Raw genomic sequence first — 16,475 nt, forward strand, 5'->3', positions numbered from 1 at the left:
TGAAGAGGCTGTAGATGTTGGTGGCAATACTCTGGCTCTCTACTCCTGACTTGGGTTAGAAGCCCAACTCAACTACTCTCACTCACTATCTGTGAGATCGTGGGTAATTGACTTAACCTCTCTGCACTTCATTTTTCTCATCTCCAAAATGGGAACAATAATATCTACTTTGTAGGGATTTAAAATTAAGAGCTGCTCGCCAGTAACAGTGTCCAGTCCCGTGCCTGACACACAGCAGGCATGTAATTCACATGCACAGAATTTCAAGCATCTGCAGTCGAGAACAAGAATGAACAACAGTCATGTGTCCCTGGCTCACCGGAATTCACGGGTGTGTTGGGGCTGCTGAGAGTCTCATATTTTAAAATCAATTTCAATATGTCACCCATTATTTTAAATGAATCCAAGTCTTGCTTTTTAAAGGAATTCTGGAGCGTGGCGGTTTTCAGTGTGCTTTCTTTGAACAGTCATTAGATTCCAAGGAGGGGCCTCAGGGACTGCTTGCAGATGAGAAAAGGGAAGTGACAGGTGGGGGAGCTCCAGGGCCCAGGCCTCCTCCAGTCAGGGAGGTCTGCTTTTATCTGTTTCATATATTGGGTTTTTAGGTTAAGGGTTTATTTGATTAGAGTCTTCTCCTCCTTATTTATTTATTTATTTATTTATTTATAGATTTTTTTTTTTATGAGAGAGAGAGAGAGAGTGAGAGCAGGAGCTGGGGGCGGGGCAGAAGGAGAGGGAGAGGGAGAAGCAGGCTCCCTGTTGAATAGGAAGCCCATTTCCCTGGGCTCAATTCTGGGACTCCAGGATCATGACGTGAGCCGAAGGCAGAAGCTTAACTGAGCCACCCAGGCACCCCTCCTACTCTTTTTGTAAGGGTTAAAAACCACTGCTTATATATCCTTGTGCAAATCAGGGAAAACTTTTCCTCCAAGCCTAAGGACACTCAACTCACTTTGTTTTAAAAGCTTGCTCTTTCGAAAATGGAGCATACCTATATCCAGAAACAGAGGTACTTGAAATATTCAGCCCACACATACAAAGTGCCCACTATATGTAAGGATTGCACTTGAAACTTGGCAGCATTTTTGAACGTGCACGAACTCTCTTGGCCTGTCCCACAAAGCCTATGAAGGCTTAAGAGTGCTTCCATCCCACTCCCAACTGACTGAGCCCAGACCTTGGAGCAGTTACCCTTACCTTGACCACAAAGATGCCCTTGTCCCTGGACATGACCTAAGACAGTGACAACTTTGCAAAGCCCAGTATCAAGGAGCACGAGTTCTGGGATCTGACAGACCTTGGTTCAAGTGTGAGCTCTGTCACTTCCAGGTCCTGTGACCTTGGAGTAGCTGTTTCATCTCTCTGAACTTTAATGTCCTCATCTACAAACAGAAAAGAACAACCCTTCTCAGAGGGTTGTTAGATGATTAAATGAGACAGTGCCTGGAAAGCACTTAGCATGGTGCCTGGCATATGGTACAATTGCCAGGAAGTTCCTGACTCACTGGCATCTGACGGCATGGGTTGAAGCTAGCAGCCGACTCTTACTGACCGCAGCTAAATGCCATCATTGCTCTCCACGAAAGTCAGTGTCTGATGAGCTTGACTATTCCAGGACACAAACATAGTAGCTGGCATTTTGGGAATGCCCATTGTGTGGCAGGCACTTTGTGGATATTTTTCAGTTCTTACGTTGAATCAGCATGGTATTTGTACAAGGTAAGGGGGTTACTGTCACCATTCTACTGGATGGAGATACGGAAGCTCAGAGACCCAGATTAGATTGAAGCCCAAGTTTGTCTGACCCAGAAATCAGGGACCTGTTCTCCCCACCTTGCTGACTCTTAGAGCTTTCCTGTGTAGAAAGCAGAGGGCATGGTGTGGGGGGCAAGAGCCATGGGTCTCAACGGCAACCCCCCTGTGCTTTGTCTTCTTCATTTCTGTCTTCAAACAGGAATGACACTAACTTGTAAAGGTTGTAATAAAAATTAAATGAGACAATATAAGTGAAAATAAGCCCAATACAATGTTTACCATAAAGCAGGCTTTGGATGTATATGAAATAGGTATGAGCTTGTCCCACCCACTTTTTTAGCTTTATTATGAGAAAGATTCATAGAGAAGATGTGTGTGTGCGTGTGTGTGTGTGTGTGTGTGTGTGGTGTGCTGTGTGTGACTATATATGCATGTGCATGCTTATGTATATATGTGTGTTTACATATATAAACATTCATATGAAAAATTATTGCAGAAACTACCACCCAGGTCAGGAAAGAGAGTAACCCCCCACCCCAGAGGCCCCTCCCTGACCAAAATCCCCTTTCTCTGGCCAGTCCAAGTCACTTTTTCGTCTTGTTAAAAAATAATTTTCTTTTCCCCTTTCGCTCATGCCTCTGGGTTGTCTCCAGTCTTTTTTTGTTCTGCCTGCGCCTGTCATTTCACTAGGGTTCTGAGTGACACGTCATTCACAGGAGAGAAGTGAAATAAAGTGGTTCAGCAGAGCAGGGATACGTGTGTGCGTGTGCGTGTGTGTGTCCCTGCACCTTCTACCTTGCTGGAGAGCAGCAAACCAGATGCCTTGTGAGCAATGTTTTAAACCGAAAGAACAGAAAGGACAACTGGACTGATGGCAGAGGGTTTGGGGAACATTTGGACAATCTGTTGATCCCTGAGATGGCTCAGAACTGAGAGTCTACCACCAGCAGGGGACATCACAACAGCTAGACCTTTGCCCACCACACAGCCTATGATTTCTCTTCTCCCAGATTCATCCCTACCTTGGGATTTCTACCTTCCTCAAATGACAATCAGGTCTCAATTTAAATGTTTTCTCCTCAAAGAGACCTTCCCTGTCCATCACCTCACTCACCTCGCTCTCTTCTAATACCCTATTTTAATAATCTTCATTATCAGCACCTGAAACAATTTTATTTACTTGTTTACATGTCTATTTTTTTTTCTGGACACCACAGTAATAAACAATATGGGTTCAGAATCTAAACAGGGTTAGAATACCAGCTACCTCATAGATTAACTGTGTGACCTTGGACAAATTATTTAACCTCACTGGGCCTCTAAGTCATCATCTATAAAATGGGAAGATAGGATTGATTAAAATGGGAAATTATAGGATCATTAGGTAAAGTCAATGAGATAATGTATGTCAAGCCTTCAGCAAAGCCTGGCCCGTAGTACTATTAAACTGTTAGCTATTATCAGCAATCTTAATAAAGATCATTGTTACGATTCTCATCCTATCTATCTTCCCTCTAGAATGTAAGCAACTTGATGGCACAGTTTTTAATCTCTTGTTTACTGCTGAATCTCCAGTGCCTGAGTACCTGGTACATATACCTAAAAATATACTTAATAAATATTTCCCGAGAAACCTGTCTTTGAAACCCCATCTCAACCCTACCTTTGAGTGCAGGAGATGGCCATATAAACAAATCATTACAGTGGCGGGTACAGTGCAAAAACAGTCTGAGTTAGATGTGTAGGAGTACCGAGGAGGAGGCAATTAATTCCTTCTCAGAGTGTCAGCGAAGTGTCTACAGTCTTGAAGGTCTGTAACCCTGGAGAAGCAGGATAGGGCAGGAGAAACAGCAGCAAATTCCATGGGGCACAGAGGGAGTTCAGGCAGCCGGAGTCAGAAGGGCAACTTGGGAGAGAGGCTTGGGGAGGCAGCTAGACCCTTAGGAAGGGTCTCCTGTTTGTCACCCTGAGACATTTGGGTTTTATTCTGACGGCAGTGGGGAGCCATTGGAGAATTACAACAAGGGGAGAAGCATAATCAAGTTGATCATTTTGAAGGATCACCCTAGCTGCAGGGAGGGAGACTGGACTGTCTAGGCTTTAAGAGAGGAAACAGGGAGACAGGAGCGTTGGGGAGCTCCAGGTGAGAAGACTGGGCGCTGATGAAAGAGCGGTGGTGGGGGTGGCAGCAGGTGGCGGAGGGGGGTGGCTTTGAGAAACCACAAGGAGGTAGACCTTGTCGGGCCTTGGGGATTGATTTGATTGGATGTGGTGGGCTGTGTGAGAGAAAGTGGAGCCCAGGACAACCCGGATTTCTTAATTATGCCTCTGGGGGGTTGGGTGAGCCTTTAATCAAAGCAGGGAATTTGGAGAGGGGCATTGTTTTATGTGTGAAATTGGTAAACAATGAGTTCCCCTTTGGCCATTTTAATCTTGGGATGATCAAAGCCAAGGCCTGTGCTAGGAAAGGGGGTTGACATTTGCCGAGCACCTACCGTGTACCTAGAACTGTGTTTGGAACCTAATACAGTTTATCTTGTCTAACATTCAGAACAACACTTGGAGAGATGGGGCATTATTACTTCTTATTTTCTAAATGAAGGATCTGAGGCTCAAAGAGGTAATATGCCCTCCTTTACCGAGTTAACAATGGAGAATAGTAAGCCCAGTTTGACTAATCAAGACTGAAGAAGTGCCTACAAGAGAAGGATTAGAAAATAAATAATTTGGGGGCAGATCATGAAAAACTTTGAATGAAAATAGTAACTACTCCACAAGGTTCTACCGAAAATCAGATGAGAGAAAACTTGTAAAACATTTGGTAAATTCTAAGATGCTGAGAAATTATGAGGAATTCAAGTTGTGGCCAAACCGCATTGCAATGAATAATAAGAAGAATAATGAGTGAATTATAATGCTTAAATACGTAATTATTAAACACAATTCAATCTTGATGCCTTCCTCCCTTTCTTCTTACCAATAGGTCCACAAAATAATCTTTAACCCAGAGCAGCGACTTTTCTTTCTCCCCACCACACAAGCAACACATCTGATTTGAAGGAAAGCTCTCACAAGGAAAGAGGATAACGTCATAGTGATGAGCAGGAAGGAGGAGGTTTGAAAAGCAAACACACCTAGCTGGTCCTAACTGCTGTGTCCTCCCACTTTGGAGTGAAACCCTAAAGATGATTTCCTTGGTTACTCCCACTATCATGCAGAAACTCAAAAATATTAGGATAAAATGACCAGGCCTCGGGCGCCTGGGTGGCTCAGTGGGTCAAGCCTCTGCCTTTGGCTCAGGTCATGATCTCAGGGTCCTGGGATCGAGTCCCGCATCGGGCTCTCTGCTCAGCGGGGAACCTGCTTCCCCCACCTCTCGCTCTCTCTCTCTCTGCCTGCCTCTCTGCATACTTGTGATCTCTGTCAAATAAGTAAATAAAATCTTAAAAAAAAAAAAAATGACCAGGCCTCTCATCTGCAGATTGTTTGCAGGTGAACCAAGAGCTGTAAATGCTTTGGGCAGGCTGTCACCATTCATGAGGTGTCCCTCAAACATAAATCAAAGTAAGCTACGTATGACCTCCTTGACTTTAGATTTCAGAAATACACATCCAGAGCCTCCCTGGGCTGCTTGGCATTGTTCTCTCCATGGTCCTTCTCTTCATGTCTCTAGCTCCTCTTAAATGCCTCTGCCCTTTGTCTACATTACCTGTCACTACTCTCCAGCCCCTGGACCAGCACTGTCCAAAAGAAACATGTAATTACAACTGTTCTGATAGCCACATGAAAAAGTAAAAAGAAAAAATAAAAAGTAAAAAGAATGGAGTGAAACTAAACATATTTTGCTGAACCTAAGCTATCCAGAACAGTATCATGTTAGCATGTAATCATTATTAAAAATTATTGGTGACATGCTTTGCATTCTTTATTTTCAGCCAAGTTTTCAAAATTCAGTAGGCATTTGATACTTAAAGCCCACATCTCAAGCACTCAAGAGCCACATGTGGCCAGTGGCTGCCATGCTGGGAGGACAGTGCAGATTAGAAAGCAGTCACCTGAGGTTTCGAACTGCCCCAGTCCCTTGCTCAGCCCTGCATTCTGGACATCTTTGCATTCCATGTGGGTTCCAGGAAAAGGAATGACAGAACTGGGTGTTGAAGATTCCATGCTGCCATGATGTTAGTCAACTTTACCTCCTTCTGCATATATATATATATATATATATATATATATATAAAAGATCTGAAAAGAGCTCAGTCTGCATCCTAATTGGCCAGAAGATGCCCCCCCCACCATTACCCCCCCCCCCCGAAACATAACTGAGTAGTCTATCTTCACTCCCAAAGAGAAAAGGCTTTAACCCACCACCATTCACCACATGCCCATGTGCCTGGACGTGGCAGTGGATACTTCTGAACAGAAAAGAAAAAGGCAGCCCCTCAGTCCAGCTGCATGATCTTTTAACACAGAAAACAAAGAAGGCCTGAGGGAGGATGTTTAGCCGAAAGGAAATATCCCTGAGGACCGTCCCCAGAGTGAACTCTGAAGGAATCAAACGAACTGGATTCTGGGGATGTTCCTCTTGACCTGAGAGCAAGTAGGACATGACTTTAGGCAAGTCATTTTACTCTCATGCCTGATAGCCACCGCCTCCATGGTGGCGTGGGACCACCCAATCTACCAGTGACGTGGGGTGGACAGATGTCTCCAACCAAGTGAAGACCAATGAATAGTGTGGTTGTTCTCTCGCAGAACCTGTGGTTTGCTATGACCTTTTCTCTAGGAGACGGGGATCCCTGCTGGAGCAAATGGTGTGGCTGGCCGGTCACAGCCATCTCCTGGTGGTCTGCAGCCCACGGCCCTTCCTTGAAGCTGGCCGGGCTGGCAGCCTCCCTCTCTCCTCTCCTGCTCAGCGGAGCAGCCACAGTGCCCCCTGGTAGGGCTGCAGGCGGTACCACGCCCTACCCTCTGCTTTTGGTGGCCTCCCTTGTGACAGCTACAGCATATGTTTTATTAAAAGGGAAAGAGGAGGGGAGGCAAGAGGTTAGGTACTTGGGCATGCTCAAGAATCTTAAGAATAAAAATCTCCCGCTCTGTGCTAAATGCCTAAGGGCTCTGGCATTTTGCCAGTTCCTACTAAACCCCCAATAGGGACATTTGGGTGGGGAACCTGGAAACGGAGGAAAATCAAGCCTCTTAGGAGATTTTTGATTCTAAGATACAAGATTTTCCCACGTTCTCTTGAAGCTTGCCTGGTTTTCTCCCAATATCTTCATCCAAAATTTTTGATATAATGTAATATAATGATAAGCTCCTGACCTTGAGCACTATTTTTCTCATAATATATGGATTAGACTTGAGGGTGGGTGGGAAGCTAGGAGAATTTCAATCCCTAATGAGATATCCACGGTCGCAGAGTAGCTTCCTCTAGGCCCATACTAGCTTCAAATAATTAACCCAGGTGTATGGTATTTCCAGGATCCAGGTGGAGAAATGACCCAGGGTAAACCCAAAGGCAACATCAAGCCTGGATGTTCCCAGCATTGTCAACTAGGCTTCAGTTGGTATCTCTGTCAGCTGGAATCCGGTCTCCATTTCTTCCTCTCCAAGCAAATCTCACCCTGTCCCCCATGGTGTAACTCAAATTCTCCCTCCTTGGAATGCTGATAGCTCTCCTTATCTGAACAAATCAATTGTGGATTAATTAGGTCAGCCTCGTGAACCTTTTGTATTGAACTGCTGTTGAGACTATGTTGTCATTCCTTTTTCCCAGATGTCAGTCTCGTTTCCTAACTAGACTGTAAGATCACTGAGGGCAAAGGCAAGGGCTTCTAAGACTTCTAGCCTTCACAGCCCTTAGGTCAGGTCCAGAGGAAAAGCCCGACATCAGTGTAACCTCCCATTCCTGTAAAGCACAGAACAATTCAATGAAACTTCAGTTACTAAGATGAAACCATTTCTTAGAAGTTGGTGGAGTCTGCGGGGGGTCCAGGACTGCTGAACCCCAGACCCCACGCCATGGGACCCCAAAGACAGCAGTTCATCTTTCCAAGGTTCTCTGCCCTCTCTTTTCCAAGAAGGAGGCTAAAACCATTCCGGCTCCACTTCGTAGGGTAATCAAAGACAAATGAGACAATAAGCTGTGAGAGGATTAATTAGATGAGCTCCCTGAAATGCTCTCAGCCTGTTGGAAAAGGATGCCATTATAAAATGTATACAAGGTCTTCTTATTTAAGGGAAAGAGTTGAATCACCAGAAATGCATTGCACAGTGGGGAAAACAGAACACTAACCAGGAAACCTCGGCACTAAGCATCCCAGTCAGCAGAAAGTGCCCACGCAGCTGTCTCAAGTCCCTCCAGATTACCTCTTGTTTGTGAGCTGGGGAGGGATTCTGGAGCATGTCTCAGAAGGGATCTTTCTTATGTGATGCTCCCCGGTGGCCAGCCTGTGCCTTGGGAAAGGCGATCAGAAGGAGTTGATGACGCAGGGATGTTCTCTGCCCTCTGGCCTTGCTCCGTAAACAACCTGTTACTAGGCCAGAACGGAACACCCAGAGGATGATCTTCCCCATCCTTGAGCCTGGCCCAGTGCTGGCAGAGCAGGATCCCTCCTCCCTCCCCGGTCCTTCCTTCCTCTCCTCCTTCCTGGTGCCCACACTGCAGTGCACATCACTCCATTCTGGGAGACAAAGCCGGCCCCATTTATTTTTATTCTTATTTTTTTTGGAGAGGAGGGAGAAGAAAGAGTCAAGGATGCTTCTGTCTTCTCCAGGGCTGCTGCCCAGCCGTCCAAACCTTGGGCTCCAGCCACCCCCCAGCAGGGAAGACCAGGGTCTGACATCCGCTTCCTTTCCCTCAAACATTTCGTGGTATCTGTGCTCTGCGCCTACTCAGATCATATCCCTCCTCAAGAAGCAGAGCATGCATCCTTTCCCAGAGTAAGCAGCAGCTACGATATTGATAAGATTTCAGGATCGTTGTGGCAGCCTTGCTTGGTCATGTCCCCCGGGCTGCAAAGCAACTTACTGTGAGTGAGAGGGAACTCTGGAGGGTCCTGCTTTAAACAAATAACATGCACACGCGCGCGCGCGCACACACACACACACACAGTGTGTGAAATCAAGAGAGAAAACACACAAACTCCAGCATCACTTTGTTCTTGCCTGATGTCATCAGACTGCCCCCCAGGGGATTCTGTAAAATACTTTAGCTGCTTGGTGAATACTGGCATTATATGCATTCTAGAGAACCCGGTCGGAAAGAGTGTCCCTTCCACAAGCACATGTCTGAAGAAGGACAGAGGCAGAAATACTTGACTTATAATAACCCTTTTATCCTCCTGATTGGTCGACGCTGACATATCGTTCGTTATTCCTGCTGAATAAGACCCAGATTATCCAGCCATAAGCATTGCTCGTTATAATTGCCATCCTTTTAAGAAAACATTTGTTCCCGCTCAGGGCACCCGGCTCCCAGGGCTAGGAAGAGCACACACACAGTTCTTTACAGAGGGGTCTTTTCAATCATGTTACAGTGCATTACCTTGATTATTAGTTAATATTTGGCTTAGGTCTATATACCCTGGATAAAAAGGTACCATGCAGAAGGACTGCTGGTTGAGGAGAAAAGTCCTCCAGGCTGGACCACCAGCTCCCAAGTTCATACTCCCGCTAGGAAGGAGCACTCCAGGGGCCTAGGCAGAGAGCTGCACATGCGTGGTCTTTTGGTCAGCAGCCTGCTTCCTGCATACAGCTGTGAGCCCAGGCATACACAGAAACACACACACATGTATCACGGACGGTATTGGACTGGGCACCCAGAGGATAACAGAACCAGCGAGAGGGATCGCTATAGAATCTCAGCATGCCCCTCCTCCCAGTACGGCACCCTTCTCCCCAGCGTCTCCAGTGTGCTGCCGGGCTCAGCTTGATCAATGAGGCTGCCACCACCACCCTGGGGAGTCTATGTGCAACCCACAGGGTTCACTCTTCGGAAATTTTTTTTCTCTTGGCTGCATGTGCCTGGGAGAAAGAAGACAGGCTTCTATGGACACGCCACAGAGCTCTAGGAGCATGTGAATGTAGCTCTATGGCCATGTGAATATGAACATATCATGTATCACACCCTCAGCTCTTGGGGGCCCTTCTCAAACATGGGCAACAGCCTACAGTTCAGTCCAGCAGCCACCGAGCAGGCAAAAGTCCTCGTCATCTTCTGCAATTACCCAGCCGGATTGAATTTTCTGAGGCTAATGGGAGTTGCACTAACTTTGAGGACTTAAACCAGGCAAAAGCAATATAGGTCAGGCAACGTGCCCAAGCCGAGCAACACCAGGAGGCAATAACAGGGCGATCTCTCGATGAACCCTGAAGTCCACTGCTCAGCTCCCCGAGGCAGAAACTAAGACGTGGGATCATTCCCTCTGCCTGCCCCTGCCAGGCACCTGGGCAAGAGGTTTGCAGGAGGGCGAAATGATCTCCTCCCCCAGGGACACACCAAAGGATAACGAACCGGGGAGAGAGAAATCTCACCCAAACCCTGCACTGTTACCTTGAATCCTTGCAAGAGCCCTCCTTGCGGTATCAGCTGCTCCCCAAACCTCCACCGACTGGGAGGAGACTCCTAAAACATTCCAGGTTTTTGTGCAACATCTCCAGTGGCAGCTTTCCAAAGTTTTTACTTCATGATCTCTTGTGGCTCCTTCTCATTTGGGGAAACGCGAATGCCTCCCCCTCAGCGTGTGAGAGGGAGCGGATGTCTCTTTTCAAATTCTCTTGCTCCCCGCTTTGCTGCTGGGGTTGCTGCTGCCGCCGCCGCCGCCGCCGCCGCCGGCGGCGTTAGACCACTTGCCTGCTGTCTTCCTGCTGAGCAGCCAGGGTCCCCGGCACCCAAAGCATGCTTGAAGTGGGGCTTCGGCGCCAGGCCGGGGCGCACGAGGGTGGAGAGGGAAGGAAAGTGCCAAGCCCAGATGGGGAAGTCCCCTGTCCCTCCACGGAAAAGACACCCAAGATCTTGCTTTCCTTCCAACTCTGAAAAGACTCACCCGGCCTCTGTCTCTGTCTCTCTCCCAAAATCAGTGCCTTGCACTTAGGCGAAGACAGTTCCTCCGGCTCCACGGCTCTCCCAGCTGCCTGCAGACCTGCCCCCGAGCTCGCACCGTACCGCAGGTGCACGTCCCCAGGCAAGTGTTAACGGGCACCTCCGAGCTCAGCGGAGGCGCTGCCGGAGCAGCCGCGAGCAGCTTCCGAGGCAGGCGGCTTCCATCCCAGGGCTGCAGCCCGGCGCGTCCCCGCTCCGACTCCGCGCTCCGTACCTAAGCGGTGTCACCTGCAGACTCAGACACCAGATGAGTGTCTTAAGATAACAATGCTGCCCTGCCAGCCCCTCTCCTCCTTTCTTATGCACGTAGGTCGGCAGCCAATGAGACACAGCGCCATACTCCCCGCGGGTGCCCATTGGCTGGGCGTCTTGGCAGGGGGCGGGCTCGGAGTCTCACCGGCTGTCTCCTTTGGATAGCTGGCTGGCTGGGGTACCGGCTCTGTTAACCCTCCCGGCTTTGCAGCAGGGACTTTTTGGTGCGGATTACGAAGCCTCGGATAAATTCACGGTTGGGGAGTTAGAGGGTGTTAAGAAGGCTGACGAACAGGAAGAAGCTGGGAGCTAATTACATTCTCTCCTAATCTTCCTGAGTTAACAATAATCATTTGTCCCAGACCATTTTGTTTGCTTGCTTAACTAGAACTCCCAGAGATAGGGACCCATTTGAGCCATTTTCCTTCTAATTTGAGGTTTTATTCGGTTGTTTTGTGCATGTTAGCCTCTTGGTCTTGAATTGCTTAATTAGAAATGAGCCCCCAAGTGAGAGATACTTGTATCAGAGTGCACGCACGCGTACACACACACACACACACACACACACACACACACACACCAGGGATACAAGAGAGAAGAAAAAGATAGCAGGCACTCAGTAAGAAGAGGAGAGAGGGACTCTCAACAGCTAAATCAAGAAACGTTCTGTCCCCAAAACGAGGATTGTGAAGACAAAGGCATAGAGAACTTTGGGTTTCTGGGGAGAGATTAAAGGGAAAAAATGTCCTGCTTCCAAAAAAGGGAATTGTTTTGCCTGTGGTGCTGTCCTTCTGTGTGTCTCTTTTTGCTTCAGTGTGTGTCAGGAAGAGGGACTGTTGATCTCCATTTGGTTTTTAAAGGAAGACTAGAGAAATCAGAACAGGACCAGCCTTGTTTCTGTGAAGCAGGTGCTGTTGCTGAGCCTGTGAATTGAGAGTAGGGGCGGGGGAGGAAAGGGTAAGGAAAAAAATCTTAACTTTGGATCAAAGAGTGTGAAACATATTCTTGATGTCCTAATGAGGATGCACAACTGAATTACATCCAGCTAGCTAACATACTACACTAAATTTGGGCAAGAGCACAAGAGAGTAATAGTTGAAGAAAAATCCAATCAACAGAAGAACTAGGGGCTGATGCTGGCAAAGGAATTTGGGGAGTTCACACTAAGTTGAGTTGTGGAGAAAATACGGAGAGAAGAAATACATAGAAAAGGAGAGAAGTGCTGATTTGGCTTTCTTGAGAGCAAAATCAAAGATTATTTTGTAAAAAAGTAGAAAAAAAAGAAAAGAAAGCAGAGGTTTAATGAATACCCAAGTAGTATACATCAGGATTTGCTAAAAAGCATTAAGGAGCCAGATGTTCTGAATGAATGGGGAAAAATTAGAACTACTTCTCATATACACACCCTTCGCCCCACCCATCTGTCACTTTCACCTCCTCTGTATCTTATTATACAGGCTTGACCTTCATATTGTAGGTATGGAGTTCTAAGCCATGTTAAAAAATTGGGGTGCCTGGGTGGCTCAGTGGGTTGGAGCCTCTGCCTTTGGCTCCGGTCATGATCCCAGGGTCCTAGGATGGAGCCTCATGTCGAGCTTTCTGCTCTGCAGGGAGCTTGCTTCGCGACCCCCCCTCCCCCCCGGGCGCTTGCCTTTCTGCCTACTTGTGATTTTTGTCTGTCAAGTAAACAAAATCTTTAAAAAAAATTAATGAGGTATCGTATACATTAAAAATTCCACAACTGTACAGTCTGATGAATTTTTGCCCATCTATGCCTCCATGTAACCACTACCCACATCATTTCCACCCCCCCAACCCCAGAAGCTTATTTGCCCTTCTCAGTCAAAATTCCCCACTCTCCAGAGATAGCCGCTATTTTGACTTCCATCATCAAAGATTAATGTTACCTGCTCTTGAAGTTCATGAATAGCATATACATGCTTCTGTGTCTGCTTGATTTTACTCATCCTCCCGTCAGTGAGATTCATCCATGTCACTACATGTTTATCGTTGTGCAATATTCCGGGGCGGCGCCATCTTCTTCTTCTTCTTCTGTCTATTCAAAATACACCTGCTATGAATGTTCTTGTATATTGCTTTTGGAGAACACATGTAATCATTTATCTTTGGTATACACCAAAGGGCATAAATCTCTTAATTTGCTTCTGGCTACTACAAGGAGAACAATCTCATGAAGGAGATTCTGAAGCCCACTTTCTAGCTGAAATAATTGAATAGAGGGATAATGTTAAAGGCTATCATTAGATAACACTAACTCAATGTGTCCGATCTTTTCCATAGTCTCATTTTCTTCTGAAAACTACTCTATAATTGTTTCTATTTTTCAAATTAAGAATCTCAAATACAAGACATGGTGGCAGGAAGTGGCTCTTGGCCTTGTAAGGTGGAGCATGTGTGTGTGTTAGTGCTCCATGAAGAGGCAATGAGACAAGGATGTGCTAGAAGGACCCACCCTGTAGATGAAGCTGGAGATTGGTCTGTTCCCCACCTGGGGAGCACAGAGCAGTGCCTCACAGGTGGACAGAATGGCATGGGAGGACTGGAAATGGAAAATGGGTTTTAATTTGATTGGTGTGTATATGTGTGTCTTCAGGGGAAGGGGATAGAGATTAGAGATAAGAGAACATGCTATTTTACTGCATCTTAGTGAATATAAGTACTTGCACCAATCTGTGGCCTGTGGGGTGGGCAGAGATCACAGACTCCATTCACTGATAGGGATACTGAAGATAAGAGTGGTCTAATCTCCAGGTGCCTGGGTGGCTTAGTCGATTAAGAGTCTGATTCTTGATTTTAGCCCAGGTCATGATCTCAGGGTCTTGAGATTAAGCCCTGTGTGGGGCTCTGGGCTGGGTGTGGAGCCTGCTTAAGATTCTCCCTCTCCCTTTCCTCCCACCCCCTTTCCCACACATGTGTATGTGCTCTCACTCTCTCTCTCTCTCTTAAAAAAAAAAAAAAAAAAAAAAAAAAAAAGGTGCAATCTCAATCTCACTTCCCAATAAGCAAAGTAAGGAGTTGAGACTCGGATCCAAACCTATAATTTGCAACTATATCATGTTGCCTATACCCAAAGGTAATGATTGAGATGCTTACAAATTTCTCCCAGTTCATTTAAATGTAAAACATCACACAGTACAGATGTTCTAGCTTCTGTGAACTTCAACCTTTCCCCCATCTCTAGGTATTTAATTCCCTAAAAGGAGGCCCTGTGACATTTTATTTGTGTTTACAGGAATTCTGTGGCAACATAGGACCTCTTTTTATTTGTACAGTTCTTTTGTCTGATCTTCCTATAGAGAAAGAGGTCTATAAAGTCTTGAGTCAACAACATCAAACTATTTCCAAATCCATATACATTCTTCAATGACCATTTAATCTATGCATGTTTCCTTTTTTTAAAGATTTTATTTATTTATTTGACAGAGAACGCAAGTGGGCAGAGAGGCAGGCAGAGAGAGTGAGAGAGAGAAGCAGGCTCTCTGCACTGAGCAGAGAGCCCAATGCGGGGCTCGATCCCAGGACCCTGGGATCATGACCTGGGCCGAAGGCAGAGGCTTTAGCCCGCTGAGCCACCCAGGCGCCCCTGCATGTTTTCTTTTAAATCTGAATTAGAAAGCATGTAAAAATGACCATAGATAGGCAAAGAATGCTAGATATTGACTTATGAGAAAATCAATCCCGGGGCACCTGGATGGTTCAGCCTGTTGGGCGTCTGCCTTTGGCTTGGGTTATGGTCTCGAGGTCCTGGGATGAAGCCCTGTGTTTGGTAACCCTCTCCCTCTGTAGCTCTCCATGCTTGTGCTCTCTCTCTCTCATATACATTCTTTCTCTCAAATAAATTAAAAAAAGAAAACCAATCCCAAATTGTTCACTTGGGTTTTCTAAAATGACTCCACACTTCAGAAAATTAAGGATTTCAAAGTAACTGCAGATTATATGCTACTCAAAAGCAGGAGAATTTTTCCTGTCCATGCCTAGCCTAATGTCCAGCATATGGTCGGTACCCAAATGTTTACCGAATGGACTGTGATCCATAAATTCTTATGATAATCCATGGGTGCACCTAAATGGGCTGTAATTGTGTAGTGGAAAGAGCATTAGTCAAAGAAGCCTTGTTTAGGTCTTAGTTTATTGATCTTGGGTGAATCACCTCACTCTTTCACTGGCCTTAATTTCAGCATCTGTAAAACGAGAGATTGGGCTAATAGATAATCTAGTAGTCATGTGCCATTTTTCTCACATTCTACAAGTGTGTTTTCCTGGCATCTCTTCTAATCTTTCGATGGTAAACTTTGCATAACGAAATTTAATTCTGCCTTTTATGCTAGGGAAAGTAAGAAAAAAAGTTCCCTGGGGTCTTTCTCTCCTTCAGTACCTCGTAGGGGAGTAATGGAAATAAGAATGCATTTTAGGAAGGTCATCAGTTATAAAAAAAATTTTTTTTTTTGCAGTGGTTTGCAATGCTCCATGGTAATCTACCTTTGGGTTAGTTCTCAGGTACATCAGATTCAAAAGACAACTTGTAGAAGCATTTTTTGTTCTCGTTTTCATATTAAACAGGTCTTCTACTCCTTAAACATGGCTCATTTTCTCTATCTTCCTCAACTAGAGTAACCTTGTGAAATATATGTGAGAAGTGCAAAAGCACTTTTTTTCTTTGAAGGACAACTGTTCACATATGCCAATAAATTAACACCAGGTGCCATGAGAATGAAATTTTTTCTAAAATGGGGTGCGGGTCCTCTTTGGAAAGTGTGGTGCATTAAATTCTTAGAGAGTAGGAACTACCTATATGAGATAGCACTTGGTATTTAAATCAGCATTCAATAAATGATGTTGGAAGGACAAACTTTTTAATAAATTATTGGTAATCATAAGAGAGAAAGTTCAATAAAACATCAGATTCCAGCACACACAAACCACTTTTCTGCTATGGTTTATTGCACATTGTCATTGTTTTGTTACCGCAACACTGCCCAGCTCTAGTGGAAACAAAATTTACATGGGTTATTGTTACTGTCTACACTGATCTACTTCTGATGGGGCTGGGACTGACTTGGCCAGTATCCAAGGATACTCTTATTCCTTTCCGGTTTATTAGGGGTGCTTAGACACTTCAGGTTTTTTTAATTTTCGTTCCCTTTCCACATTTTCTCCTATCTCTGTTATATTTACTGGATTCTCTAAAATCAAAGGCTCTCTACTTCTTCCAGCTAGTTTTACCTTTTCTATCAATTATAGCATTCCCCACACCATCTTTATATCGGTTACCTTTGATAACATTTGTAACAGAAATGAAACAAAGAGCAAAAATAAAGTTGCCAAAAAAACTTCTGATCTCCTGCTT

At 45.6% G+C, this 16,475-nt stretch overlaps 1 protein-coding gene across 1 annotated transcript in view; it reads right to left on the reverse strand.

The window, feature by feature from the left end:
- The window catches only part of BRINP2 (BMP/retinoic acid inducible neural specific 2), a 108,567-nt gene extending 97,427 nt beyond the window's left edge, over positions 1 to 11,140 (reverse strand). The window contains exon 1 of the mRNA XM_059412843.1: positions 10,307 to 11,140. The gene's annotated coding sequence lies outside the window, so the exon portion shown is untranslated. The remainder of the gene's footprint in view (positions 1 to 10,306) is intronic.
- Positions 11,141 to 16,475: the final 5,335 nt, after the last annotated feature.

This window comes from Mustela nigripes, chromosome 10 (genome assembly GCF_022355385.1).
Source record: "Mustela nigripes isolate SB6536 chromosome 10, MUSNIG.SB6536, whole genome shotgun sequence".
Classification (NCBI taxonomy): domain Eukaryota; kingdom Metazoa; phylum Chordata; class Mammalia; order Carnivora; family Mustelidae; genus Mustela; species Mustela nigripes.